This window comes from Sphaeramia orbicularis, chromosome 4, assembly GCF_902148855.1.
Source record: "Sphaeramia orbicularis chromosome 4, fSphaOr1.1, whole genome shotgun sequence".
NCBI classification, from domain to species: domain Eukaryota; kingdom Metazoa; phylum Chordata; class Actinopteri; order Kurtiformes; family Apogonidae; genus Sphaeramia; species Sphaeramia orbicularis.
The window spans coordinates 8,845,022-8,871,134 of NC_043960.1; the positions used below are offsets into that span (position 1 = coordinate 8,845,022).

The 26,113-nt window shown below is 37.2% G+C and overlaps 1 pseudogene; it reads right to left on the reverse strand.

Annotated features, from left to right (window-relative positions):
• Positions 1–26,113, reverse strand: part of LOC115418291 (ribonucleoprotein PTB-binding 2-like) — a 250,586-nt pseudogene that overhangs the window by 73,382 nt on the left and 151,091 nt on the right.

Here is a 26,113-nt window from a genome sequence, read left to right on the forward strand (position 1 = left end):
CTTCCTATCTCTTATAATGGGAAAATTTGTCAAAGTTGCACCAATCCAGAATCAGATCCAGATCCAAATAATTTCACTAACTTTTGTTGACATCATCATAAAGAAGCTGTATACCCAAGTTTGAAGTCAATCAGAACTGTAGTTTTGGAGAAGACGATTTTAAAATTTTTTCCCATAAGAGCCCATGTTAAATTTTCCATAAGTTCCCGGATCCAGAAGAAGATCCTGATCAGCATGTGGACATTATGTTTTGGTCATCTCCTCATCAGGGCTGGATGGAGAAATTTACACTGGATATCATTTATATTTACTGAGTTATGCATCGATCCACTTCCTATGTCCTATAATGGGGGAAATTTTTCAAAGTGGCACCAAATCCAGAATCAGATCCAGATCCAAATAATTTCTCTAACTTTTGTTGACATCATCATAAAGAAGCTGTATACCAAGTTTGAAGTCAATCAGAATCGTAGTTTTCGGAGAAGAAGCTGATTGAAAGTTCTGTAACAGACAACAGACAATGATGACAGACGACAGATGACAGACGACAGACGACAATAGCTTCCGGCCTGTTGGCCAGTAAGCTAAAATAATATATAAAACAGATGACCTGACACAGTTTAACGCCTCTGTGGAAAAGTGAAAACTATTTCTCTGAGCTTCCCTGTCAAACCATGGAGTTGAGGAGACAAACGTGGGAAGCAATCTGTAATTACAGCTGTCAATCACATATTTAACCATCCTACCTGTCTGAAAACACCTGCAATTAGCCACAGTCTCCTTCATGGGGGTACATAAGTGCCTAGAAGTGGGTCAAAGTCTTGTTTTGTCTCAGACCAGTTGAATAACAATACACTGAAAGTTAATTATATGATCAGTATGTAATATATCTTGATATGGTTTTTGTTAAAAATTAGGGATGTCCCAATCAGATCGGACTTAGTAGAGATCAGGCTGATCCGGGCCTGGTTCTAGTGAGAGCAAGAGGGGTCAATGCCGCCCTTAAACAAACATCCTGTCCCCTCAAATTAAAGTTTCTGAAGGTAGGGAAAAGGAAACGAGATACACAACAGTGGGAGACTTAAAGCCTCCAGAGTCGGGGCGTACTGGACTCCTTGGACGTCCGTACGTACATGAGGTGGACTCAGTGCATACCCAAAGCAGACGTCTGCCGGATATGTCTGCGCAAAGCTCAGCTTTTACGACCACCTGGCGTACTCTGTGTCACACAATGTAGAACAGGGGCGTCAAACTCATTCTAGTTCAGGGGCCACATTCACCTCAAATGCTCTCAAGTGGGCCCAGACCAGTAAAATAATACCAGTGAAAAAGTAAAATTACATTATGCTTACATCTACAACGTTTCCTTAAAATTTGAATAACATGAACAACTCGAAATGTCTTAAGAAAAGCAAGCGCAATTTTAACAATATTCTGCCTCAGTTTATAATTTACACATGTGCATTACAACTTACATTACAATTACAACTACAAATACACAAAACATATAGTACCAGGTATAATACTGGTAAAATTGCATTCACTTCTCTTAAGGCATTTTAGGTTGTTCATATTTGTTCAGGTTATTAACATTTTTGTAAAAGGATAGTTTGTAAATGTAAACATTTTCATGTAATTTTACTTTTTTTCCATTAAAACAAAGATAAAATCAGCAGTTGTCATTTATTGGTTGTTATGATATTTTATTGATCTGACCCAGTTGAGATCTAACTGGTCTGTATGTGGAACCTGAATTAAAATCATGTTGTCATCCTTGATTGTTAATATCTTCAGTGTAATTTTTGCATTTCACTAATTCATCCTACAGCCGGATTGGACCCTTTGGCCCCCGGGCCGCATGTTTGACATCTGTGATGTAGAGTGATGTAAATGTAGGAAATTGGTACGCTCGACTATGAGACCTCAAATGTCGAGGACAGTGTGGGCGGAGTCCATGCCATACAGTGTGCCTCATTCTGTGGGAGCCTTTAGACCAGGGGTGTCAAACTCTGGTCCTCGAGGGCCGATATCCTGCATGATTTAGATATTTCCCTCTTCCATCACACCTGGAAGCCATTACATCATAATCAGGCTTCTGCAGAGCTGGATGATGAGCTGATCATTAATTGAACCAGGTGTGGCTGGAAGAGGGAAATATGTAAAACATGCAGGATACCGGCCCTCGAGGACTGGAGTTTGACACCCCTGCTTCAGAGGAATTAGTAAAGCGTCCATAAGTTTCACTTTCACTTTGTTCGGTCATATGGTCTGCATGTACTCATTATGAGGTACATACGGAACACCACCCCCATCCCGCCCTCCCTGTATAATCCCTGGATGGACCTGTCCATAGACGCGATATAGCAGTGGTGGCAAACATCCGGCCAGTGGCAAAATCTGGCATGCCAAAGGTTCTATTTTGGCCCACAGTATGAATTTGGAAAGTGTAAAAACTTGTTTGAGTTCAGGTTCCACATTCAGCCCAATCGTGATTTCAAGTAAACTAGAAAAGCACACAGACCTCCGCCAAGGCAGATCAGTCCCCCCCCTGCCACCATCACCACCAAATTTAATGATCTGTTCCTTGTGCTGGTATCAACATTTCCTGAAAATTTCATCCAAATCCGTCCATAACTTTTTGAGTTATCTCACTAACAGACAGACGAACAACAAAAAAATCTGCCCCCCCTCCCCCAATCACCACCAAAATTTAATCATTTGTTCTTTGTGCCAGTCTCAACATTTCCTGAAAATTTCATGAAAATCCATCCATAACTTTTTGAGTTATCTTGCTAAAAGACAAACCTCGATGAAAACATAACCTCTGCTGTTACACTTGGCAGAGGTAATAACAGCATAATAACCCTATAAATAATGACTCTAAATTTAAATCAAAATTTCATAGTAAAAAGTATCAGTATCACATTGGTATCGGCAAACTAATCATAAAAAAAGTCGGATCGGAAGCAAAAAAATACAGATCGAGACATCACTATTAAAAAAAAGGTCTTGAACAGTGCTAGCCAACGCTTGAGTGAAAAATGTTCCAACTGTCGCAACAAAACATTCATAATAACAAGAAAACAAATACAAGGAGGTCATTTATGTATGCTCTATATGTCCTTGTAGACCTTCCACCAACACTATCTGTCAGTAATAGGACTTTTTGTCTGTATTGCACAGACCTTTCCAGTCCCAATCTTTTCTCCGTAGCTTGTTTACCTTTACATTAGTTGTTTTAGTTATCATTATTGGATTTGTGGTTCCAAATATGCTAACAATCTCATACTGTGACTGTTATTCTGTGCCTCTTGACACTGTCAGTCCTGTCCTCTCTCCATCCATCCATCCACCCTCTAATAGGTCTGGCATTCTCATCCTCCCTTCTCACATCTCTACCCTGCTGTCTCCAGCCTCCTGTCCTTTCCTCTAATATGGTTGACATTTTTTACCCTCTACTCCCTCCATCTCTCCTGTCTGACTCCAGCTAAAGTGCTGCCTGGAGGGTCCTTTCGTGGGTTGCAGAATTATGGCGCTCAGGTCCAAGGCCACAGGTTAAGTGCACTCTGAACAGAGGAAAAGTGACAGGAGGACTGAGCTCTACCTTTGTGCACGTAGGAGGACGGGGGTTTATGTAAGATGGAGCCGAACGGGGTATTGTCAGACATTAAGTAATGATCTGAGACAAATGAATATGTAGCAGCCAAAGATGTCCTGCACTAGCTTCTTTATGCGATCACAAAGTGTCCATGGTTGTTAAATATGTAGGTGTGTGGTTTGTAACAGTATTTTTTTTTTCCCCCTGACAGTACAAACTGATGTAAAACTTTTCATGTGGCGTTCTCCCGGCAGGATTGTTGATGTCAGGTAGAAATATGCAGATGTTCAAATAAACAGTAAATATTTACAAGTAAAATACAGGTTTTTAATAGAGGGTATGCACGTGATGTCACCGCTAGCAGAAGTCACCACGGTTACACCCACTGAGTGGCAGAAGGAGGGAGATGAGTGGTAGCATTGGCTTCAATACTGTCTAAAATTAAGAATATTTCATAAAAAATGGGGAAGAGCTGCTGTGCAATTGATTGTATTGTGGTGTCAAAACCAGTATTTTAATCAAAGTATTCATTTATATTCAAAGTATTCGTTTTATATTCAAAAGTATTCATTTTATAATCAAGGTATTCATTTTATAATCAAAAGTATTCATTTTATATTCAAAAGTATTCATTATTAATCAAAAGTATTCATTTGCATGCCAAAAGTTAAATTTCAGTATAATGTGATGGTTGTAACAGAGTAGTTGACTTTTTTTCCTGGGCGACCCACAAAAGAACGAAAACGTGTAGCCATCGAAGGAACATGTGAATTTATGCAAAGTTACAAACGGGGCGGGCAGAAAGAACATGTGAGCTCATGGAAAGTTCCGGAAAACGTGGTGTGCAAAAGAAGTACACGTGAGTGGAAATTTTTGAACATTCTGGGAAGTACCTTACAATTTCCGAGAAAAAGTTACATATATACTTTATATATGGTAATTAAATACTGGGAATTAGTTGCATATGTATATGTTCTGACCAAACCTGACCGGCACCAAAAAAACCTCACCCTATCGGGGACAAGCTGAAAAGGGGGGTTTCCAGTGTGACTACATTAATGTTCAAAATATGGTAAAAAAAAAATGGGTATGGTTTGTAGCTAAGCCCAACCTACTTTTGATGATATAAAAGTGGTCTCCCAGAGCAAAAAGTCAGTTGTTTCTGCAGATGTCAACTCAGTGTTTATTTTGTGTATGAAGAAACACTTTCTGCCGCTCGAATTCTGCTCAATCTCTGAGTTTGTCTTTGTCTCTGTGTGACTGGTACTCGACAAAGTTCCACTACATAGATGGGAGTATAGAGACATAATACAACTGGGGAAGACCATCAAAGAGACCAGAGATGTCTCCCACTTATGGTTGTAAATTTTGCACGACAGTATGAACAGGTTTGAAAAGCAGTCGGAGCTATCGTTTTACAGACAACGAAAGACAAAGAAAAGAGAAGTAGATGGATCCACAAATCCAGGAAACCAAACCTAGATCTGTGGATCCTGTTTGGTGTCAGCTAACATTAATTACCTCCGCCCAGGAGGTTATGTTTTTGCCAGGGTTTGTTTGTTTGTCTGTCTGTCTGTTTGTCTGTCCGTTAGTGTGCAACATAACTCAAAAACTTATGGACCGATTTTGATGAAATTTTCAGGGTTTGTTGGAAATGGGATAAGGAAGAAATGATTAAATTTTGGTGGTGATCGGGGGTGGGGGGGCCCACGGGGGGGGCGCAGAACAGAAAATTTCATCAAAATCTGTCCATAACTTTTTGAGTTATGTGCACACTAACGGACAGACAAACAAACACTGGCAAAAACATAACCTCCTTGGCGTGGGGGGGCCACGGGGGGGGGCCACTGATCAGCCTTGGCGGAGGTCTGCGCTCTCCGAGTGCTTCTAGTTTATGCTGTATTTTTGGGTCAAATCAGACCTTAAATTATGTATTTTTTTGGCTAACGTTACTTCTTAGTAAAGCTCTTGGTTTTCATGATCAGATCTTTCCTGGTTTTGTCTTCATTTTGTGATTCTGAACCTTGTGCTCCTACATGATTAGTAAACTAACTGAAAATGAGGCTAACCCTAGTTTTTCAAATACGGGGGAACTGGAGAATAAAGGTACGACAGAGTATTAGGACCACATGAGAAAATAAAAACACTTGTCACTACGAGTATAAAGTCATAAAATACGATTATAAACCTGTAATTGTATGATAATAAAGTCGAATACAAAAATAATCACAATGTTATGAGAACAAAGTTGTAATATAAAAAAAACCCTCATAATTTAACAAAAATGTCATTCATTTATGAGATTAAAGTCGCCATATTCCGACAATAAAGCCATAATATTCCAAGAATGATGTTGAAATTTAAAACAGGTGGTAAAAAATATCCTAATTTACCAAAATACAGTCGTACCCTGCTGGTCCACAGCATAGTAGTATCTGTGTTGTATCAAGTATTTGATATTAATTCTACTTAAATCTCCTCAGTCCCAGTAGATCCTGCATATATTCACTGGGGTCAGGTCCACGGTCTACTGTAAATGCACTTTGGATCTGCTGGTTCTGGGCCCTAGTTTTGGACCCTGGTTGTCAGTGATGATGAAACCATGTATATTTGTTTCAGATAGAAATAGTGCTGGACCACCCCCACCCTGGATCAGGTCAGGATACTTCCATTTGTGTCCACATGTCAGTGTTCATGGACGACTTGTTCTTTGGTAGCTCGTACAGATCCATGTCCAGTCCAATTGTCCTTCATTTAATTTCATATTTCACATTTTTCTGGTCTCGCTGTGTTTACTGCTATACTCTGTCATGTTGAGCAGGTTGGTTTTTGCCACTCAGTCTGATTTAGAGGGGCGTGGCCTGGGGGGGAAGTGACGTACGTATGTGCATACCCTCTATACAGCTGTTTTATTCAAAGACATGTCACGTGTCTCGTTACTTTCATAAAGCTTCCTGTACTGTCTTCAACACCACCTTATTGTCTACCTGCAAAACACCCCCCCCACCCCACCCCAAAAAAAAAAAAAAGTACTAGACTGAATTTATTTTATGGATATAAAATCTGTGCACTTTTCCTTATTTTTTTGTGTAAGTGGCTGAATGTGTCAGAGTTTAATAATATAACTTTTAGAGTCTGGATTTTGGATTTGCGGTTTAATTTTGGTTTATAATAATAATAATAATAATAATAATAATAACAATAATAATAATGCATTTTATTTATAGGCGCCTTTCTTGGCACTCAAGGACACCATACAGTAAAACAGGAGAGTATAAAACAAGCAAGTGCAAACACGTTAATTTGGACCAAAAATATTGCAATAACTAGTTTTGTTGACACATTACCTGACTACATGGAGCTGGAGTGCTCATGAGTTTAGATGACATTATGACTTTTCCGCCTGCTTTCACAACACAGGTCAGTGTGCTGGCAACCCTTCTGTTAGTCCAGATGTTTAGCCCCCTCATGCTGGTTTGGTAAATGTGACAACCAAACTAAATTTGAGACTAATCCAGCTCTTAGGCTCAAGGGCACCAAACCAAAGATGTGTATTATACTACTTAATCAACAAGACAAAAACACTATTGCTACACTGACAACGTGCCTGTAGTATTTCATCTTTCTGTTGATTCTGTTTCTGCATTGGTTCCATTGGGAGTACTGAGTTACAATCGCTTATGCCAGGGGTGTCAAACTCATTTTAGTTCAGGGGCCACATACAGCCTAATATGATTAAAGTGGGGCCAGACCGGAAAATAATACAAATAATAGAATAAGAACTGATAAATAATGTCAACTCCAATGTTTTCTCTTGTTTTTGAGCGAAAAAAGTAAAAATTCCTTAATGAAAAGGTTTACATGTACGAACTGCACTTGAACATAACATCAACAAATATAACAACCCTGCAAATTCTTACGACAAATAATTGCAATTTTAACAATATTATGCCTCAGGTTATCATTTATAAATGTGCATCACAACTTACAGATCACAGTGGATTTACAAATAGACACAACCTTGAGTAACCGGCAGAATATTGTAAAATTCCACATACTTAAGATATTTTTCTCAGGTTATTCACATTTTTGTAACAGGCTAGTCTGTAAATGTAAAATATTTGTGTAATTTTACTGTTCTTTACACTAAAACAATGGAGAAAAAATGGTTTTCATTATTTTATAGGTTATTATGATAGTATTTTACTGGTCTGACCCACTTTAGACTGAACCGACCAAAAATGATTAACATCCTTGATTGTTCATATCTTAGTGTAATTTTTTGCGTTTCACAAGTTCATTCCACGGGCCGGTTTTGGCCCCGGGCCGCATGTTTGACACCTGTGCTTTATGCATAAGTGTTCAATTTTTTGACAATGCAGAAATGACGTAATACACACACAACCACACACACACACCACACACACACCTACACACCACACACCACACTGTACATAAAAAATGCTGAACCATAGGTCAAAGCCTGCTGGCTCTGCAACAGTGAAGCAACATGAGCTAAACACCCACAAAGCATCATGGGACCACGATGATGTGGGCGTATTGATTTCTTTGTAGGAGTGGGGCAGAGGGGTGGAGCTAAAACTGGAACTGCAGTAGATGACAGATACCCTGTGAGTGGTTCTAAAACGTGGATGCACGGGTGGAGTGAGTGTATCGGAGCAGGGGGGTATATAACAGCTGAACTGAACAAGAGAGGGGGGAGATAAAAAAATAAATAAAAAAAAAAAAAGGCAGGGGATGGGTGGGACTGGTCTCACAGCAGCCACACCTCACCATGGAAACGGTTGCTTAGTGATGGTGTGAGGTTAGCCAATAGAAGGGCTGCCACCTGAATTTTAAATCAGGGCTTCTCACCTGGAGTTTGGCTGTTAAAGGCGTGTGTATGAAAGGATTTATCTTAAAGTGAAAGCGTTGAACATGTTATATAAAGGGCAGATCGTTTATATAACACCATCAGCGAGTAACATTTTGACTTGTAGTTTCTAGGGAGGAACTCAAAAAACCAACTGGGAGCATTTATCTCAAACCTTGTTTCACACTAAAGACATGTTCAATGAGCCCTAACCTCTTGCATACATAAATTATCTACATTTGCTGGGCTGTTTTTATACTTGTTAAATTGCCTGTCATACCTAAATGTTTTCTCTTCCACACTAGTGGGGAATGAATACAGGGGTGTGCCAAGACAAATATTAGGACACTTGTCAAATTCTTTAAGAAACTGGTGGTTTATTTGTTCCCAGAGCTTGAATTTCACTTTTTTGCCATTGCAAAGGTAAAGGCAAAGGTTATTTATTAGTTACAGTGGTGTGGAAAAATATTAGAACACTTGTCAGATCTTAAGAAATTGGTGAGTTTTTTTTTTTTTTCCCAGGCCCTGACTTTTGTTGTGCTGTGTTGATATTAAAAATGAAGCATAAATGTGGCAATTCGGGGAATTTCAAACTTGTACTATGATAAAGCTTTGACATTAAATATCTGAAAATTAAATAAATATACAGTGGTGTGCAAAAATATTAGAACACTTGTCAAATCTTAAGAATGGTTTGTTTTTTTTCCCCAAGAGCCTGAATTTCACTTTTGCCATTGCAAAAGGTAAAAGGCAAGGTAACTCAGAATATTTCACCTCCAAATGTAGCAGTCCAGTCCTTTTTTTTTTTTTTTGTTTAATACATTTTACTCTAATATTTAGTGTGGCGTTATGTGAGTTTAGTAGTGATATGAACAATCCTTTCAGTTCAGGTACCACATTCAGACCAATTCAATCTCAAGTGGGCAGGATTCAGTAAAACACTATCATAATAACATATAAATAATGACAACTCCAAATTTCTCTCTTTGTAAAGGTAAATATTTTCATGTATTTACACTAAAACAAAGTAGAATTTTGCAAAAAATGTGAAGAACCTGAAAAATATGAACAACCTCAATGTCTTAAGAGAAATAAGTCCAATTTTAATAATGTTACTGCCTGTTATTAAATGTTTTGTGTATCTGGAAGTCAATAATGTACATGTGTAAATGATAAACTGAGGCATAATATCGTTATAAATCACACTTATTTGTTCAGTTTGTTCATGTTATTCACAGCTTTTGACAGGATAGTTTGTAGATGTAAACCTTTTTTATAATGTAAATTTACTTTTTTTTGGCTCCTAAAACAGATAAAAGTTTGCGCAGTGACCCTTATTTATATATTATTATATTATTTTACTGGTATCTGAACCCAACTTCAGATCAAATTTAGTCTGAATGTGGCCCCTGAACTAAATGAGTTTGACACCCCTGTTTTAGAGCAAAAAAAGTAAATTTAATTATAAAAAGGCTTTATATCTACAAACTATCCTTTCAAAAGAGCTAAATAACATGAACAAACTGAAAAAAATAAGTGTGATTTTAATTGATATTATGCCTCAGTTTATCATTCTACACATGCTACATTATAACTTACAAATACACAAAGCATTTAATAAACAGGCAGAACATTATAAAATTGGACTTGTTTCTCTTAAGACCATTTGAGGTTGTTCATATTTTTTCAGGTGGTTCTTCACATTTTTTGCCAAAATTCTACTTTGTTTTAGTGTAAATACATGAAAATATTACATTTACAAAGAGAAAAATTCTGGAGCTTGTCATTATTTATGTGTTATTATGATAGTATTTTCACTGAATCCTGCCCACTTGAGATTGAATTGGTCTGAATGTGGAACCTGAACTAAAAGGATTGTTCATATCTTCGTGTAATTTTTGCATTTTTACACAAATTCATTCCAAGGGCCGGACTGGACCCTTTGGCGGGCTGGATTTGGCCCCCGGGCCGCATGTTTGACACCTGTGCTCTAAAACAGAGAGAAAAGTTTGGAGTTGACCTTATTTATATATTATAATGTTATTATTTTACTGATTCGGCCCACTTCAGATCAAATTTAGCTGAATTTGGCCCCTGAACTAAAATGAGTTTGACAGCCCTGCCTTAGAGTTTCCTTAGATTGTTGCAAAGGGGGGGGGGCACACTAAATATGAGAGTAAAATGTAAAAAAAAAAAAGGACTGGACTGATAAATTTGTAGGTGAAATATTCTCAGTACCTTTGCCTTTACCTTTTGTACTGGCAAAAAAAGTGAAATTCAGGCTCTGGGAACAAATAAACCACCAGTTTCTTAAGATTTGACAAGTGTTCTAATATTTTACACACCACTGTGACTCTATTCAATCCAGCTGCCATAAAAAGAACCGCATACGTCTGGACTGTATCAAGTGTGGACGATGACGGACTCACCTGGCAGAAGACAGGTTTGTAGGTTTCAGAGAAGAGCTGGGTCAGTTCCTCGGAGTCACAGAGGTCCAGGGGCAGCCGGTCCACGCACAGACACTTGGAGTGAAGGTTCTCCTCTTGGCTCAGCTGGTTGACATCCATCCACTGCACCATCAATGAGCGATCGCCCTACACCGGCAGAGTCAGACTTTAAACACTGTACCGTTTTATTGAAGAGTGAAAAAAAAAAAATGCAGTAGGTGTTACACCGGGTCAAGAAACACAAAAGGTAGATGTGAATAAAGGAATCAGGTGCTCATGAAGGACAAGGTTGGAATGTATGAAAAGCAAAAAGGGAAAAAAGGACAGTTACTAAAATCAGCAATGCTCTGGCACCATAGGGCAAAAAAGAAGCCCCGTCCACTACTCTTTTATATTTAATTTATTATTTGATTTTTTTGTTTTTTAATTTAGGTTTAAAATGAAGCACAAATTTTTGTTTTTATTTAGGATTTTAATTTTTATTATTTTTGCCTTATTTATTTCTTCTTTTTCTTCTGATGTATAAAATCATCCCTGTGTGCTTGCTACCTGTAAGTTTTATACAGGGTGGGGAAGCCAAAATTTACAATGAACATTTAGTTCTTTTTTCTCAGGGGGCATCTACGTCAATTGTTTGAAACCAAACGTATATTGATGTCATAATCATACCTAACACTATTATCCATACCCTTTTCAGAAACTTTCTGCCCCATATGAGTAATCAGGAAAGCAAACGTCAAAGAGTGTGTGATTTGCTGAATGCACTCGTTCTACACCAAAGGAAGATCTTCAAAAGAGTTGGAGTGTCAATAAAGACTGTTTATAATGGAAAGAAGAGAAGGACTATGAGCCAAACTATTACGAGAAAGTCTGGAAGGTACTATTAAAGAAGAATGGGAGAAGTTGTCACCCGAATATTTAAGGAACATTTGCGCAAGTTTCAGGAAGCGTGTGAAGGCAGTTATTGAGAAAGAAGGAGGACACATAGAATAAAAACGTTTTCTATTATGTACATTTTCTTGTGGCAAATAAATTCTCATGACTTTCAATAAACTAATTGGTCATACACTGTCTTTCAATCCCTGCCTCAAAATATTGTAAATTTTGCTTCCCCACCCTGTACATTTATGTGTGTTCCTTCTGGAAAATGTGCCTTATCTTACTGTAACAAATCTTTAAAAAAAAATAAAATAAAATGAAGCGCTTGTATTTTGTATTATAGCTCGCAAATGACTCTAGGTAATCAAAATACAAAATAAAAGTCCTTTCTTACAGCAGGGATGGTCACACTTTTTCAGCTTTTGAGCTACTTTTAAAGTAACCAAGTCAAAACAGAGTATACTTTATGTACGCAATATGTAGGAGTGTAATGGTACAGAAAAATTTCAGTTCAGTACATTTTCGGTACTGTTTTTGCGTACAGTGAAGGAGACCATGTGAACGGGGGGGGGGGGGGGGGGGGCGTAATGATCCGTAACTACCTGTGCCAACAGGATATTTCTACAAAATATTATTCAGTCATTTTGTGCATTTCCAGGCACTCCACATGCTATTGCTATTTTTGTACTTTTGAATCTTCAATGTTCATTTATGACAAAACCTGTAATTTTACTGACTGTTTTTGAATGCCCTCACAGTATCCCTGAGGTGCTGTGAATGTGACCTCACAGTAACACCACAGCAGAGGCATCGCTGACGTGAACGGAACGAGATGAGAAGCAGGTTTATTGATTTTGCCAACTTGAGTTAAAAATAAAACCTTTTTGCTATAAAGGAACCTGTGGACTCTTTTGTGCCACAAAGCTGCAACCAAAGCCTGTTTTTGTTGTTTATTTGGTTGTGTGGTTTTAATTTGATCCTTGGAGTATTGTTATTATTGCTTAATGTTGTTTTGTTTGACTATTGTGTTTTTCTTAAGAAGGAAGTATAAGGGCTGACTCACATTGATTTTATGTTGCGAAATGGATACTGTATGTTTGTTTGGAATGGGAGGACTCCAGGAAAGAGTAGCTTGATGTACTGCATCAGCTAATAGGCGGATCCTAATAAATAAAAAAAATAAAAAAAACAACAAAACGAAACCCAAAGTGAAACTTATTATGCTGCTCGAATGTCCGACCCCGCTTTTGTGCCTTTGTTATACTCTCTGTGTCATGTTTTGTTGTTTTTTTTTAATGGTGGTGATCATGAGAATTTGCCGCTTCTGAATGTATATAGAGGAAACTCTGCACATGGGTTCTACATCATTCAAGTGTCAACTGCCAAAGGGTGGACAGATGATAGACATTTACTTATGTATTTATTATTTATATTTTTATGAATGGCAGGCAATTTACCCTTTGCTGACTACTACCAGTTTATCACCCATTTGACATATTGGGGGACCCTTTATCTACAGGGACACCAGCAAATTTCATGCTAACAGACTGTGGTCATCAGGCGTCTAATACAAAGACATTTTTTAACCTCAGTGCATGATGGGATGCCAGTCAAGATGATCATGTGACAACAAATGCTTTTAAGTATGGCTGAACAAGTAGCAAACACTGAAGCGCAAGGAAATAATTGGTGAAGTGTAGTGCGTCAGTGTCTACTTTGGTAATTGAATTTTCTTTTCAGAAACAAAAGAAAAACTAGTGGGTAATTAGTTTTTGTTTTAACATAGAAGAATGAAATTGAATTTCAGCGGTGGTTTTCTATTTCAGTGTCAAACAGATTCACCCAATTTAAAACTGATTGATTTTCCTTTTCTCTTTCTAATAACAAAATAGAAAATTACTGCCTGACAGAAATAGGGAAAAAAAGTCAGAAAATGCCCTTTTTTCATAGTCTTTGACCAGATGTTGTCATTTTCAAGGAAGAGCACTAATGTCTAGGTCACAAAGATTCTTTTGAACGATGGGTTTGTATGAATCTTCCAGTTTGTACGAAATCTGGACGTCGTAGACATGCTCCCTCCACAAATGTCTATGAACTCCAGATTTTGTACAAACTGGAAAATTCGTACAAACACCTTGAATTCAATTTTAATTCTTCTATTTTAACACAAAAATCAACTAACCACTAGTTTTTCTTTTGTTTCTGAAAAAAAATCCAGTACCTAAAGACACACTGACCCATAGTCTATTCTGTCAAAATGCATTAGTGGTGGTGTCACTGTAGGTGATAAAGGAAGAGAATTCTGCATCGGAATTGCCTCTGCTTTGTTTCTGGTTGTTCTATTGTTTGACTGCTTGCTTTTTGAACACTAATGTGTTTTTTGTTTTTTTCCCCCAATAGTCCTTTTCGCCCTTTTGTATGGTTTTATATTTAGACAATAAATCACATTTGGCCTCTAAAATGCAAAAACACAACATTCATCTTGAACTACATTTGTTTTTCCTAATTTTTTCTCGTTCTCTGAGTCGATCACCAACACAAGGTCAAACCAACTGTTGCACAATGAAAGTAATTTTGAAGAGTCTAATGAGATGAAAAATAGTTTGTTTTTCTCATCCTTTTTTTCCCCCACAGCCGTTTCATAATTTAGTCTGCTGATAAATTGGAAGTAAACTCTTCTTGAAGCCCCATTTTTAATGATTATTAGTTTCCTTGAACTATGACTGTATTACAAGTTTCAGCCCTCATATTTATGCCAATGTAAACAAGTCAGTTTTCTGAAATTTATTATTTTTCTCTTACTTTTGTGTGGTCTGACTGTCATGGGGAAAAAAAAAAAAAACACAAATCTTCTCCAACTGTTCTTTTCATTTGCCAATTTAATAAACTATGTAAATCTACAAAATGCTCTGTGAAGTCCAATTCTGTATAATCCAAATCTGTAATAATAATCAAGTGAAATTAAGTTGACACGGTGCGACAAATTATTCTTTTGTGGTTACTTCCAGATGACATTTCCTCAAACTTTTTTACCTTTCCTCAGTCATTTATCATTTATTATCATCTGAATTTTTCATTTTGTGTGGTGAAAATCAAGGATTTTTTTTCTATAATGAATTCACCGTTCATCTATTGTTCATAGAGGCTCAGGGTTAAATTCAATTTTACCTTTGCAACACACCTCTGTACCTTTAATAGGTCTTTAATTTTTATTTTTTTGTACTTTATAGAACATTTTGAACATTTTAGACAGACTGATGCACAGCGTGAGATACAAAAATATAGACACTAATAGGTTTTATTTTATTTAATATATATTTATTATTATTATTATTATTATTATTATTATTTTATTTATTTATTTCTTTTAATAATCTTTATCTTATTCATTTATTTATTTATGTTGTTTAAGTATGCACCTTTTTCACCAGTACTTTTGTGTTTTAATTTGTGACATTTGAATGCCCTATGTATTATCTTGTTAATCCGTTCATTATATGTTATATTTAATAAAAAAAAAAAAAAGGTGTACCACTTCTATTTTATATATTGCATTGGTTGATAAGTTGAGGGAAACGCAATAAAAAACATGAAAAAAAAAAGTAGATGCTTTTGGTTACAGCAGCTGTTTAGGTCTTTTAGGGTTGACACTGAATATTTTTCACAGACTCATGGTAAAGCCACTAAACTTTAACCTAAACTTTAGTGGAAATTATGGATGCTGACTGGTTCAATATGTGGAAGATACACCAAAAATCCACTAGTTCTCGGATTCTGGCGAGGGAGTTTTCCTGGAAAATCTGGTGTGTTTCTTTATCACACCTAAGAAGAAACATAAGCAGTCAAACAGACAGCAGAATGTGGAGGGAATGTGGGATGAATTTGATGTAGATCCACACATGTTTTTTGGAAATGTGATAAATAACTATGTTTTGGGAAATGGTTTTGTGTAGAGTAGTAAAACAAATAATTGGGGTATGAGATTCCAATGTGCTGTGATGTTCTGTATTTTTGTAACTTATCTGATGGAAATGTAGTGGGGAAATGACAAATACTTGGTTAAGATACTTTCAGTGGTTTACAAAAAAGCTAAAGGAACGGTCGGGAAGAACAGAACAACCAACAAAGGACCAATGGATCGCAAGTATTGATGGAAATATATACAATGGAAAGGGTGACCTAAGACTGCGACTTACAGGAAACTCAAATGGACATTAGAGCCCGACCGATTAATCTGCTGCCCCCCCGTGCTTGACAAGGTGGACAGCTTCCCCCCCGTTCCAAAAATCACGGACCCCCCCCCTTGTCTTATGAAGTATTCACCTCCCACGCCACACCCATGTCCATGCACTTCCTGTCTACCTCACAGTTTCATTCTGCAGGCATGCCTGGCGTGTTCATAGTGTAGGGGAGACTGGGGACAGCTGTAACACGGGTCTGTTGTAACTCTTGCAATTGCTCCAATCAGGAACAACTTAGGATACTCACCTAATTCACCCTGCACATGCCTCAGTTTAGTCCTTAGTCCACTAAAAAGTTGTAGTGCCGTAGAGGCAGACACATCAAAATTTTGTGAGTGAAAACATAATTTTGTGGTAAGTAATATTTTTTGCTCTAATTATTTTTGTGATCGCATAGTTTGCGTTTGAAAGTTGTGTAAATTATATTTGTGAGATAAACAAATATTTATGCAACTGTTTATCCACCTGTCCACAATTATCTAATATAAGATTATTATATCCTGTGTAGATCAGTGTTCTTATTTCATATATCGGCCAATATATCGGTTATCGGCCAATATCGCATATCAGCTGATATATTGGATATCGGCTTTTTTTAGCCCCAAATATCGGTATTGGCATCAGCCCCAAAAATCCCATATTGGTCGGGCTGTAATGGACATAAAGTGGAATAAATGGACTGTTTACAGAGCTAAGAATGATGGAAAAACTGGATAAAAATGTGTTGAAATATGTATAATAATATGTATAATGTAATGAACAATGTTGGTTTGTTCATTTTTTGTTGTTTTGCCAAATACGTGTAAAAAAAAATTCAATAAAAACTTAAGTGACAAAAAAAAAAAAAAGAAAACAACCAAACTTTAGCCTCATATTTTTTTGGTTTAAATCTGTTTTCTGTCATGTATCATATAATCAAATGTTAAAACTTGTCGTTGACGTACCAGCGGTCGCCCCAGCAGCCTCAGAACGGGCCCGGGACGCAGAGTCCTTCTTCATATATTCAACAAATCCGTATCCTTTGGACTGGCCTGTCAGCTCACTGTACACCAGGGAAGGATGCGCTCGATGTTTCCGTAGGAACGCACAACTCCTCGAACTGCTGGGCGGTGAAGGTGTGGGGCAGGTTGGTGACGCAGAGCAGCGAGTCGGTGGGCTGCAGGGTGACGTTGATCAGCCGACCCCGGACAGTGCTGTGATGGAGGGACGCGGATGGCATCCTGAGCCTGGTCCCCGTCAGCAAAGTCACAAAGGCTGGAGGAGGGGGACCTTATGGAGACAGCGACGAAGGAAGGGGAGGGGTGGGTGGGGGCAGACACAAAGAAAGAGATGCACAGACATAAATGGACAAGGGGGGGGGGGGGGGGGGGGGGGATGAGCAGACAGAGGACTCACCTTGACATTTACATTTAAAACAGACACGTAAAGGAAGGTAAACGACACACGACAAAAGCGTTCATGGGGGGAAAGCGAAATGAAGTCACGTGAAAAGCAAAAGGAAAAAATGGCATGCCGAATGTAGTAAGGAGGGGGTGGGAAGGGAGGTGGGGTGGGGTGGGTGAGGGGGGGTCAAAGTAAGAGATAGAGGAAAGTTGACGCATGCACAACAAAAATCACAGTCATAAAAGACAGACACACAGATACACAGAGGAGAAAGACAACACATTAGCTAGAAAGCCAAAGGAGGCACTATGTCGGGAATCCACTGTGACACACGCACATATATAACTGTACGTCATCTGAAAACTACACACCGACTGATAAATACATCAGAGAACATCATAGCGGCGAATGCGGTGATATGGGTAACGTTTCTGAATTCAATATCAGTCTATGTAGACTGTGAAATGTTCGTTGTTGGGATGAAACGTCCTTTTGTTGCACCATTCCAACAGATTAGAACTATAGATTATTTGACGTCTTCGCTTCCGATCTTTGCTGGGAAAGATCAGGAAAACAAAAAGTGAAGGAGAGGAGAATCTATTTTCTGCCCCATAATGCAACAAAGGTAGACGAGACTACAGAAGCTGATTGTTCTCAAACATCTGTGTTTACGGAGCACAGAGTAAAAGACGGCAGGAAAGGCTGTAATATTTTGTTTACAGTTTAAAAGCTAGGAGGATTTTTTTTTTGTTTTAATTGGCTGGATTTCCTCTTTAAAAAGTGAGTAAAGGTCAGAAAAGGAAGCCACGCACTCATAATAAACTGTGCTAACAGAGTGGAAGCAATATAACTAATTGTATTACACCATAACACCCCTGAAAACAGCATGGATTGAACATTAAAACATCTGTCGTGTGACTCATCAGCTGTGAAATGAGGTGGTAATAACTGAAATCATGCAATCTAAAAAACATACTGCATGTGTGCGTTTTGTATTCTGGTTGTTACGACTAAGTAGGATGTACCGATATGGACAATTTCATATCATGGTTATTGTGACCAAAATTATCACGGTTATCATTATTATCGCAGTATTGTTGAAATGTGCTCAAAATGTTCAAAAAGTACTTATATGCACACTGAATAATTTCAAACCAAGTTGTATTTTGAACCAAACCACTAATAAAGTAACATGCACAATGTACGGGGACGGGGTTAACACTAGAACGGACCAAGTCTGTGCATGTGTTTGTTTGGACCGACCCGCAGTCGCACAGACCGGGTCCACTGTGCGTGCGCGCTCCGACAGACCGGGTACGTGCGGTAGCCGCTATCCCTGAATCTCTGGAGCTCTGTCAGTGCAGGTTGCTTCCGCCACGTTTTCAGAGGCCAAACATTACAAACTGCGCACACACACCTGGAATGCCGCTGCTTCTTCACGAAATGAGCAGTACCGTGAGTTTTCTAGGTGCTGTAATCAAACACGGTTATCATAATAATAGAATTTAAACGGTAATACTAACCGTCGGAAATTTTATCGCGGTTTATTATTATACAGTAATTGTTACATCCTACTACTAAGAAACAAGTACTTTGTTACTGTACTTTTTTTATTTTTTTTTTTTATTTTTTTTTTTAATTTAACAACTTTATTTATCATTGTTCCATTACAATTACATCTTTAAGCATATCTTATGCAATTCTTAAACCTGCCCCCCCCCATTCCAGGTGGCATCCCTACAAATACTCCATATAAATACAGAGGACAAACAAAACACAAAAAAAAAAAAAAAGACCTCAAACCAATTTATGTTGATCATTTTGGTCATATCACCAACACTCTGGACTTCTTGCATAAGGAAAAAAAAAAAAAAAAAAAAAGTTCCCAGCAGTCAGACTGTGGGCACTGAGAAGACTAAGATGGCAGTTACAAGAGTGAAGAAAGAAGTAAAAATGCATTAAGTAAAAACAAGGAATCAGGAACAAAGGCAAGTTCTTGATATGATTTATAAACTGTGAACCAGGTTCTATCATATTTATCCTCCAACCCGCATACTGTATACCTAATTTTTTCCAGGTCCAGTCCCAACATCACCCCTTTAATCCAATGAACATAGGCAGGAGGGTTCTTCCCCTTCCAGTTCAGTAATATCAGACGGCGGGCATGTAACGATGCAAAGGCAATTGCATTTTTGTGGAGATGGGACAAGTTTAAATCATCCCTAACTACAACGAAATGCCTATCAAAGGGTCAGGCTGCACGTGTTTTGCCCAGGTATCGCTGTTTGAAAGTGATTGGAAAGACTGAGTACCAGAAACTATACAAAGATGGACATGACCAAAACATGTGTCCTTACTGTCCTTAAATAGATATTTTAGGTATCTGTACTTTACTTGAGTATTTATTTTCCTGGCAACTTCTTACTTTTACTCCCTACATTTTGTATAAATATCTGTACTTTATACTCCTTACATTCTCAGAATAGGCTCGTTACTTTTTCAAACTAAGCAGATGTGAAAGTAAGTAAAATATGTCGCTTCAGAGGGAAAATCAGTGGAGGAGAGCGAAGGGACCACAGGCTGTGACCAGGGTCAGTACCAGAGTCCTGAACGGATCCACTTTTTCCAAACTTTTCGCCCGTCCCCACAAAGCTGAGTACCGTGACCCGACTTGTGATTAAACACATTGTCTACACAGTAACTGACTTTTAAGGGTTTATTTTTGGCTAAAAGGAAACAGACTCAGGTCAGTACCATTCACTGTGGAATTAGAAAACGAAACTTGTATGATTGGTATATGGTTAAATAAGTATTGTTTCCTTCATGGCAAAACATGCAGTTTTACTTTTTACTTTATTACAATTGAAAGGTTGTACTTTTTTTACTTTTACTTAAGTAAAGGAATTCAATCAATACTTCTACTTTTACGTGAGTATATTTTCACACAAGTAGCTGTACTTCTACTTAAGTAAAGAATGTGAATACTTTTGCTACCTCTGCTAAGAAAGAGAAGAATGGGAGAAAGGGGCAAATTGGGATTGGGGGTGTAAGAAAATATGGGTTCTGCAATATATCGTGATATTTCATTTCACAATACTGTATCGATATTAAAAAGTACTATATGAATATTTGTAGGTATTTATTCTAATGCAGATATTGTGGAGGTTCATTTTTGTTTTTCTTTTTTGTTTATATTTTATTTATTATTATTTAACACTCTTTTATTAACCCTTTCATGCATGAATTATGAGAACCTTAATCAAAATTTTGTAGAGATTTAGAGATTTTTTATTCCTCTTTAGGCATGGAAAAAACAATGCGATTAAAAATTTTCTTCTGCAAACTAAATAAAAATAAAATAAAATAAAAACAATTGAAAAAAAAAAAAAAACATAAAAAAAATAATAATAATGAAAAAAAAAATTCTTATGAACCTATGTCCACTCAGCTGGACACCACATGTTTAATTTTTGATGCACAGAAACATGTATTTACTGATAAATTGTGTGAAAACTATGGGGAGGGCTTGTGATTCTAGGGGTTTATGCTCAGGAGAGATCTACATAATGTTACCAATGCATGTCAGAAAAGATATATAGTGTCTTAAATTTTTAATAAAGATGTGTGTAAACAACAACAACAACAATGAAAACAACAACAAAATCCATGAATATACAAGAGAACAGCTGTAGAATAGCTGTCCACCGTAGTGACCAGTATGCATGAAAGGGTTAAATAATGTTAGTTCCTTTGTTGGAATTGCACAAAAATAATTTTTTGATGTTAGTTCTGAACTAATAGAATATGAACATCTGAACAGGATCTTAAACTGTAATGTCTGTAAAACATTATTTAAGTTTGAACACATGAAAATTTTGTGATATAGTATTAGATCCTGTTCTGATCAAATAAAAATGTGTTTCATATTTGTGCATATTTCTGGTGTAATTAAATTCTTCAAAAAATTATCATTTAAAAAAATGAACAAAAAATTGCCTTTTTAACAGTATCATGATATATCGTATCGTGATCCTAGTATTGTGATTTGTATGGTATCGACATATTCTTACCAACACACACCCCTGATTGGGATTGGGCCAGAGTGTTTGGTGTCTTATACTGAGCATTTGTGTATTTGTAAAACTGCATGAGAAGCTCAATGGAAAGTATTAAAATTCAGCAGCTGAAGTGATTTTAAAAACAGAAACATCTAAAGACAAAACTAAACTGATAACCAGAGCAAAACCAGGAGACAAAGGCTTGGTTTGTGGCCAAGTTTCAGGATAAAACCAAGACAATTCGCCAACATATGCTAATGTTCAAGAATAAAGCTGGTGAATAAAGGATTGCAAATTTAATTCAATTCAATACAAAGATATCAATGTTTTTATTCCAGGAAGAATCAGAAACAACACTGGTACTGATCACTGATTTAGAAGTTCATTACATAAAGCTGTGAGCAATACATATCTGTATAGTGGGGGGGGTGCAGCGACCTGAGTGTGTATATTATCTTCACAACATCCTGTGAAAGCTACTTAGTGGAAAAAGAGCCGAACTTCAAAACAGAGAATCATCGATTTTCATCACAGCCCAGAAAATATGGGGGAAAAAAAAGAATAAATTAAACTTCCCATTAAATGAGTTTTTCCTTCCCATGTGCTCAGGAGCCAGGGGTGTGAACAATTAAATGTTTAAATCTGAACGAATGTGAACCAGATGTTACTGAAAAGCATGAATTTAGACAATTTAGAATTCATTTGCAAACCAAAGTACCACGACTAGACGACTGTAGTAACAGCACACAGGCAAGGACGGAAAAACACAACTACTTAAAAATCAGAACGCAACTATGTGGTTGAGTAAAAACATTTGCCTGTGGAATAGATGGTGTGGTTTACCTGAGGTCATGCAGCAGGATGACCACTAAAGCCCTACACCTTTCGTCAAACCCCCAAACTTAGCTCCTCTGATCCAAAAACATGAACCAAAACATGCACAGACTGTATTTCATCATCCTCACTTTTACTCTCCTCATATACAGTCTCTTGTGGAGATCCAAATACCCATAATTCATTACTGTTTTCCTGAGTGAATATTCATTTCACATCATTCGAAATGTTTTATTTACAATTTCTGGTGCTTTTTATCATTTTTTTTTAGTGCGTCTACTGCTTTGTTGTCCCTAAAATTTGCAAGAAATAATGTTAAGTCCTGATATCCTGAAATTTAAAACAGTACAGGGTGGGGAAGCAAAACTTACAATGAACATTTAGTTGTTTTTTCTCAGCAGGCACTACGTCAATTGTTTTGAAACCAAACATATATTGATGTCATAATCATACCTAACACTATTATCCATACCTTTTCAGAAACTTTTGCCCATATGAGTAATCAAGAAAGCAAACGTCAAAGAGTGTGTGATTTGCTGAATGCACTCGTCACACCAAAGGAGATTTCAAAACTAGTTGGAGTGTCCATAAAGACTGTTTATAATGGAAAGAAGAGAATGACTATGAGCAAAACTATTACGAGAAAGTCTGGAAGATACTGTTAAAGAAGAATGGGAGAAGTTGTCACCCAAATATTTGAGGAACACTTGCACATGTTTCAGGAAGCGTGTGAAGGCAGTTATTGAGAAAGAAGGAGGACACATAGAATAAAAACATTTTCTATTATGTACATTTTCTTGTGGCAAATAAATTCTCATGACTTTCAATAAACTAACTGGTCATACACTGTCTTTCAATCCCTGCCTCAAAATATTGTAAATTTTGCTTCCCCACCCTGTATACTGAGAATATTAATGTTTTAAAGCCGTGTCTGACTTTCATAAATTCTTTTTCAAATTTGTCATGAAATTTGTGATCGGAAATTTTGTCGCAAAGTGCATTGTGGGAATGGGAATTCCATGCAGCAGCAATTTCATTGTCTCTTCGTGAATGTTGAACCCAAACGTTGCCTTTACCCCCATCCACGGACGAGACTCATTCTTTGTTATTGTTAACTGCAGTTTTCACTTAAACTCTTAAATAATGTCTTTTAAATCAACTTTAAAATCACATTTTATGTCTGATGATTTTAATGTTAAAAATTTTATTTTTGACGTTTTTATATTTTAACTTCCTCTCATCTTAAATGTATTTTTATGCCTTTCCTGTGATGCTTTTATGTTTTACGTAAAGCACTTTGAATTGTCCTGTATATGAAATGTGCTGTACAAATAAACTTGCCTTGCCTTTAAAAACAACCTTGGTGGACTGGAGAATTTTATATTGTAGCGATCTGGCTCGTTTTCTCGCCGAATCTGTGGGAAACCACTTTCGCTTGGTTGCAATTCCCACAGTGCACTTCCCAACAAAATTACTGAAAAGGCCTGAGTGATGTTTCAGTTTCTTATGTAAACAAGCAGACTGTGTTTATGATGGAGTCATCTTCAAAGTTGTTCACCATGAGGGAAGTGATTCAGGTGTATAAGCACAGAAAGACTAACGCATTATAAGTCACTTTTCCATTGGACATCTGCACAAAACTTTACCGATATTTACTAAATGTCAAAAAAACAGAAGTGCGTAATGTTGGTTTTTCCATTAAATCACAAATGCGATGATTTGTTTATTTATTATCGCGAGATGACACAAGAAGTCATTCCATAAACATGGCGTCAAACGTAAATATGGTGTTGATTTACAGATGTATTCATTATTATTATATATCCCCCCTCTATCTCGTACTAAATTAGAAAATGATTGGGTTTCCTGGTGTGTCCACACATACCACAACATGTTTCTTCTTCTTCGCTTGTAACATCCGTCAACATCCGTTTTTTTTTAATTCACCTGACTAGTTACAAAAAAAGGTCTTTCCATTGCAGTTTTGCGCGATACACCATTTGTGCTACACCCGAAAAACCACCTCTTGCCAGCATTAAAACTATTATCGAAAAATGAGACTTATGGCGAAATTGTCCTTTTTCCATTAGGTAAAGTTTATGCGCAAGTTATATTTGCGCAGTTTGAGGGTCAATGGAAAAGCGACTAGTGATAATTAGGCTATCGCTAGGGTTTTACAAATCTGAAAAAAAAGATTGTGATTGAAGTCATATGCTGTTTTAAAGGTGACGTGAAAAAAATGAGGTTAAAATATCCAGACTATTCAGTAATTCATGCCACAAACATCGCTTAAAATGGGTAACTGTATGTTTATCAGTCCAGCCCATTGTTTACACACACAGTTGTACTTAGGGCATTAAACTACAAAAATCCAGAATATTCTTTTTTTTTTTTTTTTGGTCTGTCTGCTTTTAGTATTTGTATATATTTCTTTTCTTCTTTTGTTGTTCTGTTTGCCCATTTGATACGTGTCTGTTTATGTGGATGCCACCTGGATGGGGGGGGGGGGGGGGCAAGATCACAACTTTTGTTAGAAATGCTTTAATGATGTCAATGTTGTTGATATGGAAAAATGATAAAGTTCTAGAAAAAAAATCCAAAATATTCTATAATTTAACCATGGACTGTATATATTAGTGGATCTGAGCTGCTGATTTGAAGCCAGCAGTTTGTGATTTGGTCGTCATAATGAGGGAATAGTCCGAATTTGGACAAAAGGGTCTGAAATGCAGTTGTACAAGGAGTCGTGGGTGAGCTAATTGCTAAATGCTAGCTTACTGACTTGATAGCACTGTAAACTTCATCAAGCACGGTGCAATACATTTATTTTACAGTATATTTAGTGGAGCTCATTGACTGTATGTATTATTGGAGGAGCCGTGATATCACCCATCTACCATTTTGAAACCAGTTGCTAGCAATTTGTCCATCTTTTTTTTTATGAGAAGTAGCCAAATTTGGACAAAAGGGGTGGAGCTACAGGAGCCCAAAGGGTCAGAGGTGAGTTAGTGGGGAGTAAACTGCATCAAGCATTGCAGAACATTGTCATTTTACAGTCTTATTAGTGGAACCTGTCAATCATAACGACAGTGGAGGTGTCTGTCAGGAAAAAATGTGTTTTAATAAATAAACCAAAACGTCAAAAGTCCAACTCGACATGGGAGAAGGCTGTCAATCACACCTGTCAAAGTCTGACACGGCGAACGACATCTGACAACAGTGAACTTTTTTTTTTTTATTATTATTATTTTTTTAGCAAGGAATTCAATGTAAGTCTATGGGAGCCAGGGCTTTTTGGAGCCACCCCCAGAGGACATTATTACTATTAAAACTTGAAGATACTTCCACATTGGCTTCATTTTGTGTCAAAAACTTGCCCGTTGACAGCCTTTTACCTCTGAAGTCACACAGACTGTTCTTGCCTTTGCCACTCTGTTGGCCAGGCGTCTTATACTCCTCAACTGGAAACAGCCTCAACCTCCATCTCATAGCGGGTGGGTGAAAGAGCTGTTACTGTCTGTTAGACTACAAAACTTAGATCAGGGCTCTCAAACTCATTTTCTTTCAGGGGCCACATTCAGCCTGATTTGATCTCCAGTGGACTGGACCAGTAAAAAAAAATAGCATAATAACCTATAAATAATGACAACTCCAAATTTTTGTCTTTGGTTTAGTGCAAAAAAACCTGATTAAATTATGAAAATACTTACTTTGATAAACTATCCCCAAAACAAGTTGTGAATAACCTGAAAAAACTGACATTTCTTAAGAAAAATAAGTGCAAGATTAAAAATATTATA